The sequence below is a fragment of the Polyodon spathula genome, chromosome 18 (assembly GCF_017654505.1).
Source record: "Polyodon spathula isolate WHYD16114869_AA chromosome 18, ASM1765450v1, whole genome shotgun sequence".
Lineage (NCBI taxonomy): Eukaryota > Metazoa > Chordata > Actinopteri > Acipenseriformes > Polyodontidae > Polyodon > Polyodon spathula.
Window position 1 is genome coordinate 4,201,554 of NC_054551.1, and position 16,000 is coordinate 4,217,553.

The 16,000-nt window shown below is 37.6% G+C and overlaps 1 protein-coding gene across 1 annotated transcript in view; it reads left to right on the forward strand.

The window, feature by feature from the left end:
- Positions 1–16,000, forward strand: part of LOC121331149 (caskin-1-like) — a 121,153-nt gene that overhangs the window by 62,000 nt on the left and 43,153 nt on the right. The gene's annotated exons all lie outside the window — the stretch shown is intronic.

Below are 16,000 nucleotides of genomic sequence, written 5' to 3' on the forward strand. Positions count from 1 at the left end.
CCAGACATCACACCAATGTTTTCAATACATGCCTGTGGCATCTTTTGAAAAAAAAAGGAACTATCCTTGATCTAGAGATGAGCCCAGCAATGAAACAGTGGGGTGTAAAGCAGTGTTCATCAAGATTAAGGGCACACTGCATAGAGGGTTACATTACCTGCTGCTGTTTGAGAAAAAAAAAAGAAGAAAAAAGTGACTGCATGTAAAATAAAAATATTTTAACAGTGATGTTTTATGACCACTTCAATGCAGCGTATATATGTTTAAAGTGGGTGTACCAGTTAATAATCCTTTTCAATGCTTCAATGTTCATATATATGGCAAAACTTTGCTGGTAATAATGTCAATTCAAGGGTTAAAATACACTGTTGCATATTGCAAACTAAAATATAGTACCATTAACTGCAGTGGAGACCACAGACTGGACTGGTGATCTGTCCTCCACTGCTTTATTTTTGTTATGTTTTATTTGTTCAGTTGTGTAGAAACAGACAGCAAGGCTGTAATCATTGATCAACATTCTTTAGTGATGTACTGTAGCTATTTAATTTGAAGTTTATGACCATACACAGTGTTCTTCAGTGCATCCAGACTGTTTGATAATTATTGCAACAAAAACAACATTAAAAGGATTAACGATCAGCTCTGTAAAAAGTTAAACATTTTTAGCACTACAAAACACAATATTAATCACTTGGCAGGTTTACTTTGATTATACTCTTTTAATAAATGAAACAAAATACATAGCCTCCACGTTGCATCTGTGGTATTTCATTTTATGTAGCCCGATCTTGCTTCAATACGACAGTAAGATTTCCTTGTGATAAAAAAGTCCTTTATTTATCCATTTCGGCCACACTACACTTTTTTTTCACACATTAACACATGCTGAGATAATCAGCCGTTAAACTTTTTTTATGAGAAACAGTAAACATATACAAAGCCAATACCAGTCATTCAAAACCCAGTTATACATTAACTGAAAGTTTCCCATTTTTTGCACAATACTAGGAGTGAAAACTGCACGCATTTCTTAATCCTAATGCACAGTTGATCAGTGAAATCAGTGAAGGAGCATTAAAGCTTGACCCGGTTTCCCATCTTAAGAGATTCCGTGCATGTGACTTCACAAGAGCAAGGTGCTGGAGGTAATCAGATGGCTATGGACCACTGTGTCCAATGCTTTTCTGCACAGAAATTTTGCAGGTCTGAATGGGCTTTGATTAGATTCTTTGCATAGCTGGTCTGATTTTATTGTGTACTATTGTATATGTCATATTTAATCTGTGAGCGTCGAGTCAAACTGCAAGGCTGCTCAGTAGAATATCTTAGCCCTCCAGCAGAGAAGTACAATTCACTGCTGTTATTGATCAAGGTGTAAGTTTTCATTCTTACTCTGCATTGGTGGTGCAAGGGGAGCCTGTAAGAAGGATTAAGAAATGAGACCAAGTACATGAAAAAAAATATATCTTTATTACACAATGATTGTTAGGGGATTAAAGAAGGAACCAATACTTCAGCCGCTAATCAATAGGAAGGTTGAAAATAATGTCACTCAAATAAGGGACAGGTTTGTTAAACTCTCTCATCAGTAAGATTAGCCCATTTTTAAAACTAACAATAAAGATTTCAGATTATTAGAGGAAGGGATAATATACAGTATGATGCTAAGCCATTTTCTGGCTACAAACTCTAGCAAATCAAGCAGGCTTTGTGAAATCCAGTGCAATCACTGGTTACCATTAAATAATTATATAAGCTATTTACCTATTTGAGTGCTTCCTCGCTCAGTAATTACATTTTAACTCCATGGAAAGTACTCCTCGTCGTTAATATTCACAATGAAGGAGAATATTTATTTTTTCTATTGCTGCAAGACAGGGTAATTTATTAACATGCAAATAAGTACTGGCTGATTAGCTGATATTGTCATAGCCCTGTTGTGCTTGCTGGGAGTAACCATGCGAGAAGAATGGTGATCATTTGCAGTGTTGTAAACTGAAAGTGGCAGTATTCAGCACAGCTATATGACAAACGGTGCTAATGCTTTATTTTGGCATAAGTACCTATTTATTGAGTTCTGTGTTTTGAGTTTTGAAATAGAAAATTAAACTAAGTGAATCTAAATAATAATAAGAATCCAATAGTAAAGATAATTCTGATATTTTCTTTCCTATATTGTTGTTAAGGCGCTGTCTCCGTACAAAAGAAAAAACACCAACATCCTTCAGGAAAATAGGATCAGGTACTGGTCACATGCCTTCATTATCCCAAACAATTATTCCAGCCTATTTAAAAATAATATTGTACTTCAGTTGGTTTCATTTATGGCCATTCTTTTTTTTAATTGCAGTTTTCTTGAACCATACTTAATTATTATTGTTCAATAATAATCTATTCAGTCTTGAACAAAGAAGACTACACTGCGATCTGATTCAAGCATTCAAAATTCCAAAAGATATTGACAATGTAAACCCAAGGAACTTTTTTGACCTGAAAAAAGACACAAGGACCAGGGGTCACAAATGGAGATTAGATAAAGGGACATTCAGAACAGAAAATAGGAGGCACTTTTATTTCACAGAGAATTGTGAGGGTCTGGAACCAACTTCCCAGTAATGTTGTTGAAGCTGACACCTTGAGAACCTTCAAGAAGCTGCTTGATGAGATTCTGGGATCAATAAGCTACTAACAACCAAACGAGCAAGATGGGCCAAATGGCCTCCTCTCATTTGTAAACTTTGTTATGTTCTTATGTTCTAAAGGGTTAAGCTAATCTCACAAACCGATTACAAGGGCATTATGAGTATCAGAGGTGGGATAACAAGTCATGACCCATGAGACCTACAGCATTGACTGTTTAATTTAGTTATCAACCCATTACCCCTCAATACTAGGATTTACCAAGATTGAAATTTACTTCTGTCTGAATCTCACAACTCACTGACAGCCTGCAGAAGACATAGTGTCTATGAGAGATTCATTTAAATAGTCTCAACGCAGTATGACACTGTACGCAGGGGCAGCATTCAGCAGTAGCCTATTTTGGGAGTTTAACAACCCTAAAAACTATACAGTACAAACAGAAGTTGCTACTTGACTAAAAGGAAGCGATTATTTCCTTCAATCTCTGATTCGTCCTCCCTCTGTGCTATGTGGCATTTCGAATACAAATTGTAGACGATGTAATGTGTTTGTTTTCTCTGATAGATGCTGTGGGCTCTGCCCTTTTACTGCAGGAATCTATTTCATAATCACGCTGCAGGCCCGAGTCATTGATCTTTTCATAGCCTGTTTCCCTGATTACCCCTGTTCTCTGCAGTACAGCTGTTACAGGAGGATAGCCATTGGAGGTGTACGGATAATTAATTACCTGGCTATTCAGGCTACAACTGGAAATTTAACTTTTTTTTTGGTTATCCACATTTACCAGTTCTGGGCTGTTAAGAATGTAGGGCTTTGCAATGTGCCTTCGGAGAGAATGAGTTAAGTCAGGTTTGCACACTATTACTTATTAGTATTTTTCACGTTTCATTCATTATACTAAACTGTACTTCCCAGCAGTTGGTTCATATGGTATACTCTACTTCACTGATGGCGGTGGGGGGAGGGGCTCACTCCCCCAATGAAATGAAATCTCTGTTCTAGAACATGCACGCAATTCCACTCTTTCTCATTTAACCTTGTGGTTACATTTCGATTTATTTAATATTTCTTCATAGGAAGTAACTCCCGCCCCCTCATTTAGTAACTAGTTAGCAAAACAATTCAATTCCTTTAGCGGCAGATCACGTAATTCACTCTCACTTTGCATGGTCAATAAAATCAGTTAATTTGCGGTAGAGAGGTGAGTTGAAACACTTGACCTGTCTTCAGTGTCCCAGGATTATGGGGCAAATTGGCACCCCTAAATGTGAATGTTGTCTGACAATGTCCAACAGGAAGAGCAGCTCATCTCTGGTTTGAATGTTGTAGAAATCAAACAACTGGATGCAGACTGATTACTTTGAATAAACTTTATGAACACACACTGTGAACAAGTTACTGAACAAACAGCACGGTCACAACATGCAGTCTACTAGGTATTTGTAATCACTACACCTTTTTTTTACTTTTGCAAATACTTTTTAGCACCTATTGTTAACTTAAATATTACACAAATACACAAACATACACAAACTCCTAATTAAAAAATGAAAAGTTACCAGTACTTTTACTCTTTCAGTGCCTTACATTTTTTTAAGAGGAGGTAAAATGGTAAAGTTTTCCACAGTAAAACCCTAGGGAATGCTCACTTGATCACATGCGTTCCTGTACAAACAGCAGGAATTGAAGCAAAACAAAGTCTGCAACAGTTTTAAGAAAATATCAGTGCTATAGTATCTAAAAAATGTAGCGAGCGCTTTCTTGTTTGAAATTGAATGCCTGCAAACTGTAAATACACAAGCATGCCTGCAGGCTTTTGTGTTGCAACTTTATTTACTGTGAAATACTGGAAATGCAACAGTCTGTCTACAAAGTGCCATATAAAAGTTCTATTAAAAAAACAAAAACCCATTTCAGATCAGTATTTTTATGAAATAAGAAAATGAAACACTGTTTGTATGACTTTTTTAACCTTCATAGTTAAGACATTAGAACTACATTTCTGTGATTTGTCAAGAAAGGCTGAAAGTCTGTTTCCATGTAAATCGGAAGATGCTTTATTATAGGATGTGGTCAATTCTTATCATCCATTTTCTATTTATGTGTAGATTATAAATATAGGTAAAGTTATGGGAAACTGTACGTTGACAAGTTTGTCTATTCGTACTTTTATCTCTGAATCTAGTGTTTACCGTTCTGTGGACAGACCAATATTTTATACTGGGATCCCCAGAGGTTTCTTTCCATCTTGGGTTATCATATATGCACAGGCAAGGGCTCTGGGATTTTCTGATAGAAAGACGGCCACTCTAAAGGCCATCGGCTGTCAGGCCTTTTCTTATGTGATCGCTGAGCTCGCTTCTCCAAAATATTACAAAACAAAAATGCTAATTGTAAGTGAATCGATGACCAAACCAGCTCATTAGAGCCTGAGGGAACAATCTATTAATTAAAGTAGCAGAGGCCCTTCCATAAATATATCTCTGACCTCCAATTAAACAGATGGGAGTAAAATTGAATGAGGGAGTAAACCTTTGATACACTGTCCTCGGGTAATCCTAGCACTCAGCTGGGACAGCAGAGAAATACAGCCACGTATTTGTTTTTATCACTTAGCACTGGAGTTCACACTGCCATACTAGAATCCTGAGTTAGTGGGTCAGTTACATACTGCGTCAGTAGGTACCTAAGAAAAGAGTCTTATTTTGTTACATAATTACAAGGTAGAAACCAAAGACAGCAACAAGACCAAAAAAGTGAGAAACATATTGTGTAATTTCTCAGTACCAGGGAGAAAGTACCATTCATTGTATTTTGGAAGATAAAGCCAAAACATGCCCACAAAAGCAAGCTCCTTATTTCTCACCACATTGTTCTGCACAATGATCTAATTCTCAGACAGAGAGAGAGAGAGAGAGAGATGAGAGAGGAGAGACAGAGAGAGGAGACGAGCAGAGAGAGAGAGAGAGAGAAAGACAGAATCCGGTTTTAAATTAGCCACAGTATATTTCTGTAATAACCCTCCCTCTACATACTAAAATGTACTCCATTAATATTGTAGACAATAGGTCATTAAATAATCATTGTACTTCAAGGGACCAGAAAACTTTATGCTGCCATCAGGACTAAAAACGCACTTTTAAAAAATGGCAAATGACATTGAACAAAGTTTAGTTCTGAAATGAGGCCAACATCCCTAACAAAGCGGGGCAGTGTTCCTCCACGTCTGAGACTTGAAACCCTGCCCAGAACGGAGCAACCTGACATCAGTCTAAGGTGAAAGCGCTTTAGCACCACTGGTCTATGCACGCTGTTGGTTTAGACCCAGTGGTAAATAATATAACTAATCCCAGATCACTTGATTTAATACTCAGCCATGCTAAAACTGTACAGTAATCAGGTTAGCAGCAAGCTATGTATTGCCAAGTAAAACTACAATTCCAGGGTCATAAAGACTGCAGGACTGCAGTCGCATAGCAGGCTCCTATCGGTTTTCTTCTGTGAGCTTAATTAAATCAATTTAAGCTTAGTTTAATACAAATGCAACTATAACTTGTAACAGGAGTCTTATTTCCACCTGCACATTGAGGATGACATCACAACTGTCATAGTAGATAACAAGTTATCACATTAACCATTCTATTGGAAAGCAATACTAAAAATAATCTGTTTTGCTGAGTATAGCAGGGTTTTATCACAAACTCAAGTGCAAACATGTTTATTTGTTTATTTTTTTAAAGCAACTGCAGATTTGAGCACAATAAGACAACAGTTGTATTTAACAGATTCACACATTCTAGGGACAGCAACACAGCATAATGTAGACTATTATATAACACAATTAACTAAGAAAATGAAATGACTTAATTATTCAACTGCAAACTGGAAAGCCACACAGCTTCTCAGAACATTTTTAAATGTAATCTAGCCCTAATCTGGTTGACAGACATTTCAGTATTGAAACAGTTAGCAAATTTACTTGACTACCTTTATAAATAGAATTAATGTATTAGTGTGTTAAGTTATGAACACTTTATAACCAATTAGTTATCATGAAAAAATTACTAATCCTGTATTATAAGCATGTTATAAACGGTTGTAACAACATTTACAAAGAACAATGCTGTCAGCTGGTATACAATTGCAAAAAATAGGCGTTTCTCACTTTCCTGATTCAGTTCAATTGATATTGTGTGAAACTAAAGTTTGGTTTATTTCTCTAGGGGATAGTATAGTGATAATGCCTTTGTGTTACCTTTTTAAACTGCCTTTTGTACTTCCTGTATGTATTTCACTATACCCAATGGGGATGTTTAGTCAGGATCATTTTCTCCTTCCCTGTCTCTGGCTACCATCCATCATTGCTTGGTAAATGCTGTCGGGATGAAAGTGTGCCTCTCGGAGGGATTAAACATCTTGCCAGCCTTTTATTTCAAAGCTGTCACCAGCGAGTCTTCAGCACTGAAGAAAAAAGGCCAAAGTGTTGTTTGGGAAAAAAAAAAAAAGGTTTAGGGGTCACGTTTGATTAGGTTTAGATGATTTTGGAAAAGGAAGCTCCACAGGTAGCCTGGCAATCATACCACTGGTGTAAAATTAAGATAACAATTTCACTGATAGAAATAAAATATCTATGGACCTTTTATTACGCTGACAATGTGTGATGTTGGTCACTTGGCCTTGGAGAACCCTGAATATTTCAAAGACTGCATTAACTGGAAAAATTGTCAAACAATGGTTGGTGAAAATGTTCAGTTTCAATTGGTTGGTATAAGTTGTTATGGTCCCCATGGTAGCATTTATCTACGTACTGTAGGTAGTGATGACTGTTTATTGAAGTTTGTCCCTGGGAGTCCCTGATAATAATCTAAATTAACCCTCAGACAAAAAGAAAAACACACGATAATTCTCGGTGCTCCTGAGACACGGTTCTGTTGTCTTTGTGTTATGCTAACACTAGCGAATTAAATATGTTAAAATGTCTGTTACCTGTAGACTTTGATTGACCCTTATTGTATGAAGATTTGAATTTGAATCATCATGACTCAAATGTGTCGCTGTGATGCATATCTCAAATACAGGAACTACGTCTGTTTTTGAGTTTTTAAACTTGAGGCTCTTCTGAGTCCACTCATAATGTTCCTTTTGTGCTGCCATTATCCCATATTCTGAATGACTCACTGGCTTTATTTGATTTCCAAGGGACACAGCTACTCTTTTTTTGGTCCAACTCTTTGTGCGGAAGAAAACCACTAGCCACTAGTTTTAAAAAGTCTGGTCAGATTCTAAAAGGAAGTTAATCATGTCTGGTTTGGAATCTGTCTGAAATTAAGCTGGTAACCAAGTTTTTCCATGTGTTGAAAATTAACCAGCACTGTATGACATTCTCATTCTGTCGCATTCAGTCACTTAAACCCTCCCCACTGCCCTCAGCAGTATTATAAACTGGGAACAGATGGACTCAGTTGTGTTGGGAACAAAATAGTAACCAGCCTCAACCGTGCCACAGATTATTGGCAGTGTGAGATTTCAGTTGGTTCTCTCTCTCTCTCTCTCTCTCTCTCTCTCTCTCTCTCTCTCTCTCCTCTCTCTCTCTCTCTCTCTCTCTGTCTTTGTCTTTCACCCTCAGGTCAGCTGTGTAAAACTTTTACTAACTTTAGGCGTTTACTGTGCAAAAGATTTGTTGGTTTTCAACTTTAGGTCTTAGCAAGTGTAAACATTGAGAAGATTGCTCTGAAAACAGTATGAACTAGAAAAATAAGCAATCTTGCATATCATGGGGTACAATACTTGAAACATAGGCAGAGTAGAGGTATCAGGAGCACTTGCCAATTCAAAGGTCTTGTGTTAACTTTGAGTTATGTTGTACTTGGGCTTGTCACTTGGTGTTGAGTTTTATCTCTGAATAGAAGAACACATACTTGTAGTATGGTTGTATATCAAGGCAAATAGTGAGGCCAAACAAATCTGCTCTGTGATGACTCATGTTGAAAAAAATATTTTGTAAAGATTCAGGGATCCCCCCGAAGCGATGTGTTTCTTTGTTTTAAACTCAGTGCTCAGTCAAAGGTGTTCACTATATTCTTCACAGTGAGATTCACGCCTCCTGCTCCTCTTTGCCAGAGGACTGTCATCGCTCGTTGCAAGTTATTGGCATTGACTATCGCTGCTCCTTCAGATTTCTGGTTGAGTGTTTAAGTCCACAGTAATTCCTAAAGATAGTTAGGTGTTGTATTAAATTCTATCTGGGGGCTGCACTGTGCTATTGGGACACACATTCTTTTGATCACATGTCATTAGTGTTAAAGAACAAAGACGCCATTTGTCTTTACGGGTTCCCTCGGCACAAAGAAGACTGCATGAATTCGATTCTCAGACAGCTCGGGTTCAAAGTGAAATCAGCTCGACTTCAAACAAGAGGGAAGACCACACAAAACATGCAGTGTGAGCGGTGAAAGAGACGGAAACAGCAGTTTCCTGATCAGCAGTGATTTATTCTGGTTGAACACACTTTGCAATTATATTCATTTCAGAGAAGAGACAAAAGTAAGGAAGAAAGTAAAAAAAATGGAAGAATGTCAGTAAGGATGGATACAATGATGGATTTTTTTTTATAAATGTATTCGTTGCCAATGATTTTTACCCTAGTTTTCTCCCCAATTTGGAATCGCCAGTTGTGTTATTATTAATTATTATTGTGTTATCCTCCGAAACGTGTTCCTGCCAAGCCTTCAATTTTCACTGCCAGGAAACTCAAGGTCCTTTGAGTGGTCATTATGAGCAATCTTGATTGTATTAATCTGTATTAAAGCCTTAAACCAGTTTACATTACAAGCACCGAATGTGAAAGCTGCATGTAGACAGTATGTATGCTGTTTCATAACGCTGTTATAACTGCAGATTGTGAGCACTGGAAATGAGATGTTCCCAATGTTTTCCAGTCTTGGCAGAGCTGAGCAAGATTCAGTGAATCAAAGTGGTGTATGGATTAGAGCTGCTGCATTCCACTGCCTGCCTGCCTGTCTGCCTGAGTAACTGACTGGCATGCATCCTTTCAGCACCCTACAGTGTTTTTTATTGTTTGTTTTTTTAAAGCAAAACATACAATAGATTCAACAGTAGAAGAGAACACAATAGAAAACATCTGACTGTATCTGGTTGTCTTGGTAATATTGCTGCTTCAGATTTCTTTATTTTTCCTGGCTTCTGCTTCGCTGATGTAAATTCCCCACGTGTCAATGTGGTGGCGCTAAATAAGCCAGTTGTACAGCCAGGAGCTGCCGTCTCTGCTTCCTGCAGCATGCAGCCATTAAAAGGATATTCTGTAGCCCAATAGAATATTTGATCCCAAGCTGGAACTCCCAATCCTAGTCTTCTTAACCTCTAACAGACCAGGTTTCAGTTTCAACCTGCTCCGAATAAAAATACATACACATATAAACTGAATACTTCTAAAGTCTCAGAGGGTATGAGATGTTTTATTGGTACTGGAAAGCAATGCATATTCATAACTTGGTTCAATAAAAATAAAACAGAACTTTGCATTTTCATTGCGGGAGAAGAAGAAGCTACCATAGTGATTCCCACTTGTTAGATGAAAGCCTCCTCACCAATACAATTTTGCATACTGTATTTGTGTAAATTGTGAGTATCCCAACATAGTGACTGATGCTGTAAGTATTCAGGATTGTTCTCAGTATTCAGTATTCAGAGACTGTTAAGGGTTACCTACCCTGTAGCTGAAGTGAGCTTGGCTGCTGTGAAATTATAGAGTTCAAGTGCTGTATCAGCAGGAATATCCACCTCACTTGTTGGCTTGCATGGGCTGTATTTCTGAACCAGTTCCAGATTGACGGGGGCTGCAACAGTGTGCTTGGCTGTTTCCAGTGACAGGGTCTGTGGAGGTTTTGTGGGCTGCCACTATGGTTATTTACAAATAAATAGCTTTTACACTATGTATTTATGAGTATGGTTGACCATAAATAAATGGCTACACTTCATGGAACTGTTGTTTGGTTAGCTATGGCTAAAAGAGCCATTTGTGAAACATATGTTCAGATATTTTAGAAAAGGATTCCAGACGAAGGGTGTTCCAGTGGCAAGTCCTGTGAGTGTTCTGCAGGTAACGATTGTGGTTATTGAGCTACATAGAAATGTACCCTAACTAAAGGGCCTTTTCTGGGCTGCCAGTCAAAAAACACATTTCCATCTGACAGCTGCTAAAGGCAGTTCTGAAAATCTCAACCTAGGTCTGGAATAAGTACTGTATTACAAAATCCTCTGCACTTGCTGTAAATCATCCTCCTTTTTGCATTGCCAGCTGGAAGGTGCCAAAAGACTAGATAGGGGTGCCAGCAGTTCATTATATCCTTCCTTCATTATAGTCCATGTTTTTTTTTCATCCTGGTCCTAATAAAACCTTTTTTTTTGTATTCTGATGATATGGCCAAAATTGTTTCCATTGCTGTTAAGTGATGTGCTTAATACTTAAGAAAAACTTAGCAGCTGTGTCCTAAAGGTCCTTATGATATCCCCACCCCCTATTTTTGAATTATGCTCATAGCCCCAGGAAGATTAAGAAGTAAAAGGATTGTGTTTTTATTTTTTTTATTTTTCACGTGGCCTTGCACATTAAATATTTGGCTGTACCAAAGAAGAGATAATTTGTTCAAGGAAATTCACCAGCCTATTTTATTTTTTAGCAGAGTGGTCTTTGCATTCCCAGAGAGGAATATGGTATTCTCCAGTGACTCTCACTTTTTGTATTCAAAGTGAAATCCTGTGACCCCAGTGTTAGAGTCAAAACTCACGATACCTTGTCATTGTAGGCAGCGGAAACAGCACTGATGGGTGAAGGTGACTTTCACAGTCGAAATGTGTCTTGTGTTCCCTAATGAGACCTTGACGACACAATGGAGTTTCTCTTTGTGCTGATGTTTCTTTTCTTTTCCTTTGCTTTCAGAGCTGTTAGGCTCAACTAAGAGGGTCAACGTGAACTTCCAAGACACAGATGGGTAAGTGAAACTCCAGTGGGCTGTGTGACATACAGCAATCTAGCAGAGGTTGTTGCCAGCGAGGTCTGCTCAGAAGAATTACAAATAAAGAGCTTTCTGACATATTTCAGTTATTGGAGAAAATGGTTCTGCCATAGTTTATCTATGGGAGCGTAAAAGCAATACAAGACATTTCTGGGACAGGATAAGACTGGTGCCAATCTCCATAGCTCTGTTTTCCCGTCATTGTCATTTTGTATAAACATTCACTGCAGAGCAAATAAACAAGGCCAGTAGAGCCACATGATTCTAATTGTAATTAGTTTAGTGAAAATGTTATGTACAAGGACATGTATGTTGTGCTGCTTGGAACATCCAGACATCACACCAATGTTTTCAATACATGCCTGTGGCATCTTTTGAAAAAAAAAGGAACTATCCTTGATCTAGAGATGAGCCCAGCAATGAAACAGTGGGGTGTAAAGCAGTGTTCATCAAGATTAAGGGCACACTGCATAGAGGGTTACATTACCTGCTGCTGTTTGAGAAAAAAAAAAGAAGAAAAAAGTGACTGCATGTAAAATAAAAATATTTTAACAGTGATGTTTTATGACCACTTCAATGCAGCGTATATATGTTTAAAGTGGGTGTACCAGTTAATAATCCTTTTCAATGCTTCAATGTTCATATATATGGCAAAACTTTGCTGGTAATAATGTCAATTCAAGGGTTAAAATACACTGTTGCATATTGCAAACTAAAATATAGTACCATTAACTGCAGTGGAGACCACAGACTGGACTGGTGATCTGTCCTCCACTGCTTTATTTTTGTTATGTTTTATTTGTTCAGTTGTGTAGAAACAGACAGCAAGGCTGTAATCATTGATCAACATTCTTTAGTGATGTACTGTAGCTATTTAATTTGAAGTTTATGACCATACACAGTGTTCTTCAGTGCATCCAGACTGTTTGATAATTATTGCAACAAAAACAACATTAAAAGGATTAACGATCAGCTCTGTAAAAAGTTAAACATTTTTAGCACTACAAAACACAATATTAATCACTTGGCAGGTTTACTTTGATTATACTCTTTTAATAAATGAAACAAAATACATAGCCTCCACGTTGCATCTGTGGTATTTCATTTTATGTAGCCCGATCTTGCTTCAATACGACAGTAAGATTTCCTTGTGATAAAAAAGTCCTTTATTTATCCATTTCGGCCACACTACACTTTTTTTTCACACATTAACACATGCTGAGATAATCAGCCGTTAAACTTTTTTTATGAGAAACAGTAAACATATACAAAGCCAATACCAGTCATTCAAAACCCAGTTATACATTAACTGAAAGTTTCCCATTTTTTGCACAATACTAGGAGTGAAAACTGCACGCATTTCTTAATCCTAATGCACAGTTGATCAGTGAAATCAGTGAAGGAGCATTAAAGCTTGACCCGGTTTCCCATCTTAAGAGATTCCGTGCATGTGACTTCACAAGAGCAAGGTGCTGGAGGTAATCAGATGGCTATGGACCACTGTGTCCAATGCTTTTCTGCACAGAAATTTTGCAGGTCTGAATGGGCTTTGATTAGATTCTTTGCATAGCTGGTCTGATTTTATTGTGTACTATTGTATATGTCATATTTAATCTGTGAGCGTCGAGTCAAACTGCAAGGCTGCTCAGTAGAATATCTTAGCCCTCCAGCAGAGAAGTACAATTCACTGCTGTTATTGATCAAGGTGTAAGTTTTCATTCTTACTCTGCATTGGTGGTGCAAGGGGAGCCTGTAAGAAGGATTAAGAAATGAGACCAAGTACATGAAAAAAAATATATCTTTATTACACAATGATTGTTAGGGGATTAAAGAAGGAACCAATACTTCAGCCGCTAATCAATAGGAAGGTTGAAAATAATGTCACTCAAATAAGGGACAGGTTTGTTAAACTCTCTCATCAGTAAGATTAGCCCATTTTTAAAACTAACAATAAAGATTTCAGATTATTAGAGGAAGGGATAATATACAGTATGATGCTAAGCCATTTTCTGGCTACAAACTCTAGCAAATCAAGCAGGCTTTGTGAAATCCAGTGCAATCACTGGTTACCATTAAATAATTATATAAGCTATTTACCTATTTGAGTGCTTCCTCGCTCAGTAATTACATTTTAACTCCATGGAAAGTACTCCTCGTCGTTAATATTCACAATGAAGGAGAATATTTATTTTTTCTATTGCTGCAAGACAGGGTAATTTATTAACATGCAAATAAGTACTGGCTGATTAGCTGATATTGTCATAGCCCTGTTGTGCTTGCTGGGAGTAACCATGCGAGAAGAATGGTGATCATTTGCAGTGTTGTAAACTGAAAGTGGCAGTATTCAGCACAGCTATATGACAAACGGTGCTAATGCTTTATTTTGGCATAAGTACCTATTTATTGAGTTCTGTGTTTTGAGTTTTGAAATAGAAAATTAAACTAAGTGAATCTAAATAATAATAAGAATCCAATAGTAAAGATAATTCTGATATTTTCTTTCCTATATTGTTGTTAAGGCGCTGTCTCCGTACAAAAGAAAAAACACCAACATCCTTCAGGAAAATAGGATCAGGTACTGGTCACATGCCTTCATTATCCCAAACAATTATTCCAGCCTATTTAAAAATAATATTGTACTTCAGTTGGTTTCATTTATGGCCATTCTTTTTTTTAATTGCAGTTTTCTTGAACCATACTTAATTATTATTGTTCAATAATAATCTATTCAGTCTTGAACAAAGAAGACTACACTGCGATCTGATTCAAGCATTCAAAATTCCAAAAGCTATTGACATTGTCGACCCAAGGGACTTTTTAGACCTGAAAAATGACACAAGGACCAGGGGTCACAAATGGAGATTAGATAAAGGGGCATTCAGAACAGAAAATAGGAGGCACTATTTTACACAGAGAATTGTATGGGTCTGGAATCAACTCCCCAGTAATGTTGTTGAAGCTGACACCCTGGGATCCTTCAAGAAGCTGCTTGATGAGATTCTGGGATCAATAAGCTACTAACAACCAAACGAGCAAGATGGGCCAAATGGCCTCCTCTCATTTGTAAACTTTGTTATGTTCTTATGTTCTAAAGGGTTAAGCTAATCTCACAAACCGATTACAAGGGCATTATGAGTATCAGAGGTGGGATAACAAGTCATGACCCATGAGACCTACAGCATTGACTGTTTAATTTAGTTATCAACCCATTACCCCTCAATACTAGGATTTACCAAGATTGAAATTTACTTCTGTCTGAATCTCACAACTCACTGACAGCCTGCAGAAGACATAGTGTCTATGAGAGATTCATTTAAATAGTCTCAACGCAGTATGACACTGTACGCAGGGGCAGCATTCAGCAGTAGCCTATTTTGGGAGTTTAACAACCCTAAAAACTATACAGTACAAACAGAAGTTGCTACTTGACTAAAAGGAAGCGATTATTTCCTTCAATCTCTGATTCGTCCTCCCTCTGTGCTATGTGGCATTTCGAATACAAATTGTAGACGATGTAATGTGTTTGTTTTCTCTGATAGATGCTGTGGGCTCTGCCCTTTTACTGCAGGAATCTATTTCATAATCACGCTGCAGGCCCGAGTCATTGATCTTTTCATAGCCTGTTTCCCTGATTACCCCTGTTCTCTGCAGTACAGCTGTTACAGGAGGATAGCCATTGGAGGTGTACGGATAATTAATTACCTGGCTATTCAGGCTACAACTGGAAATTTAACCAATTTTTTGGTTATCCACATTTACCAGTTCTGGGCTGTTAAGAATGTAGGGCTTTGCAATGTGCCTTCGGAGAGAATGAGTTAAGTCAGGTTTGCACACTATTACTTATTAGTATTTTTCACGTTTCATTCATTATACTAAACTGTACTTCCCAGCAGTTGGTTCATATGGTATACTCTACTTCACTGGCGGCGGTGGGGGGAGGGGCTCACTCCCCCAATGAAATGAAATCTCTGTTCTAGAACATGCACGCAATTCCACTCTTTCTCATTTAACCTTGTGGTTACATTTCGATTTATTTAATATTTCTTCATAGGAAGTAACTCCCGCCCCCTCATTTAGTAACTAGTTAGCAAAACAATTCAATTCCTTTAGCGGCAGATCACGTAATTCACTCTCACTTTGCATGGTCAATAAAATCAGTTAATTTGCGGTAGAGAGGTGAGTTGAAACACTTGACCTGTCTTCAGTGTCCCAGGATTATGGGGCAAATTGGCACCCCTAAATGTGAATGTTGTCTGACAATGTCCAACAGGAAGAGCAGCTCATCTCTGGTTTGAATGTTGTAGAAATCAAACAACTGG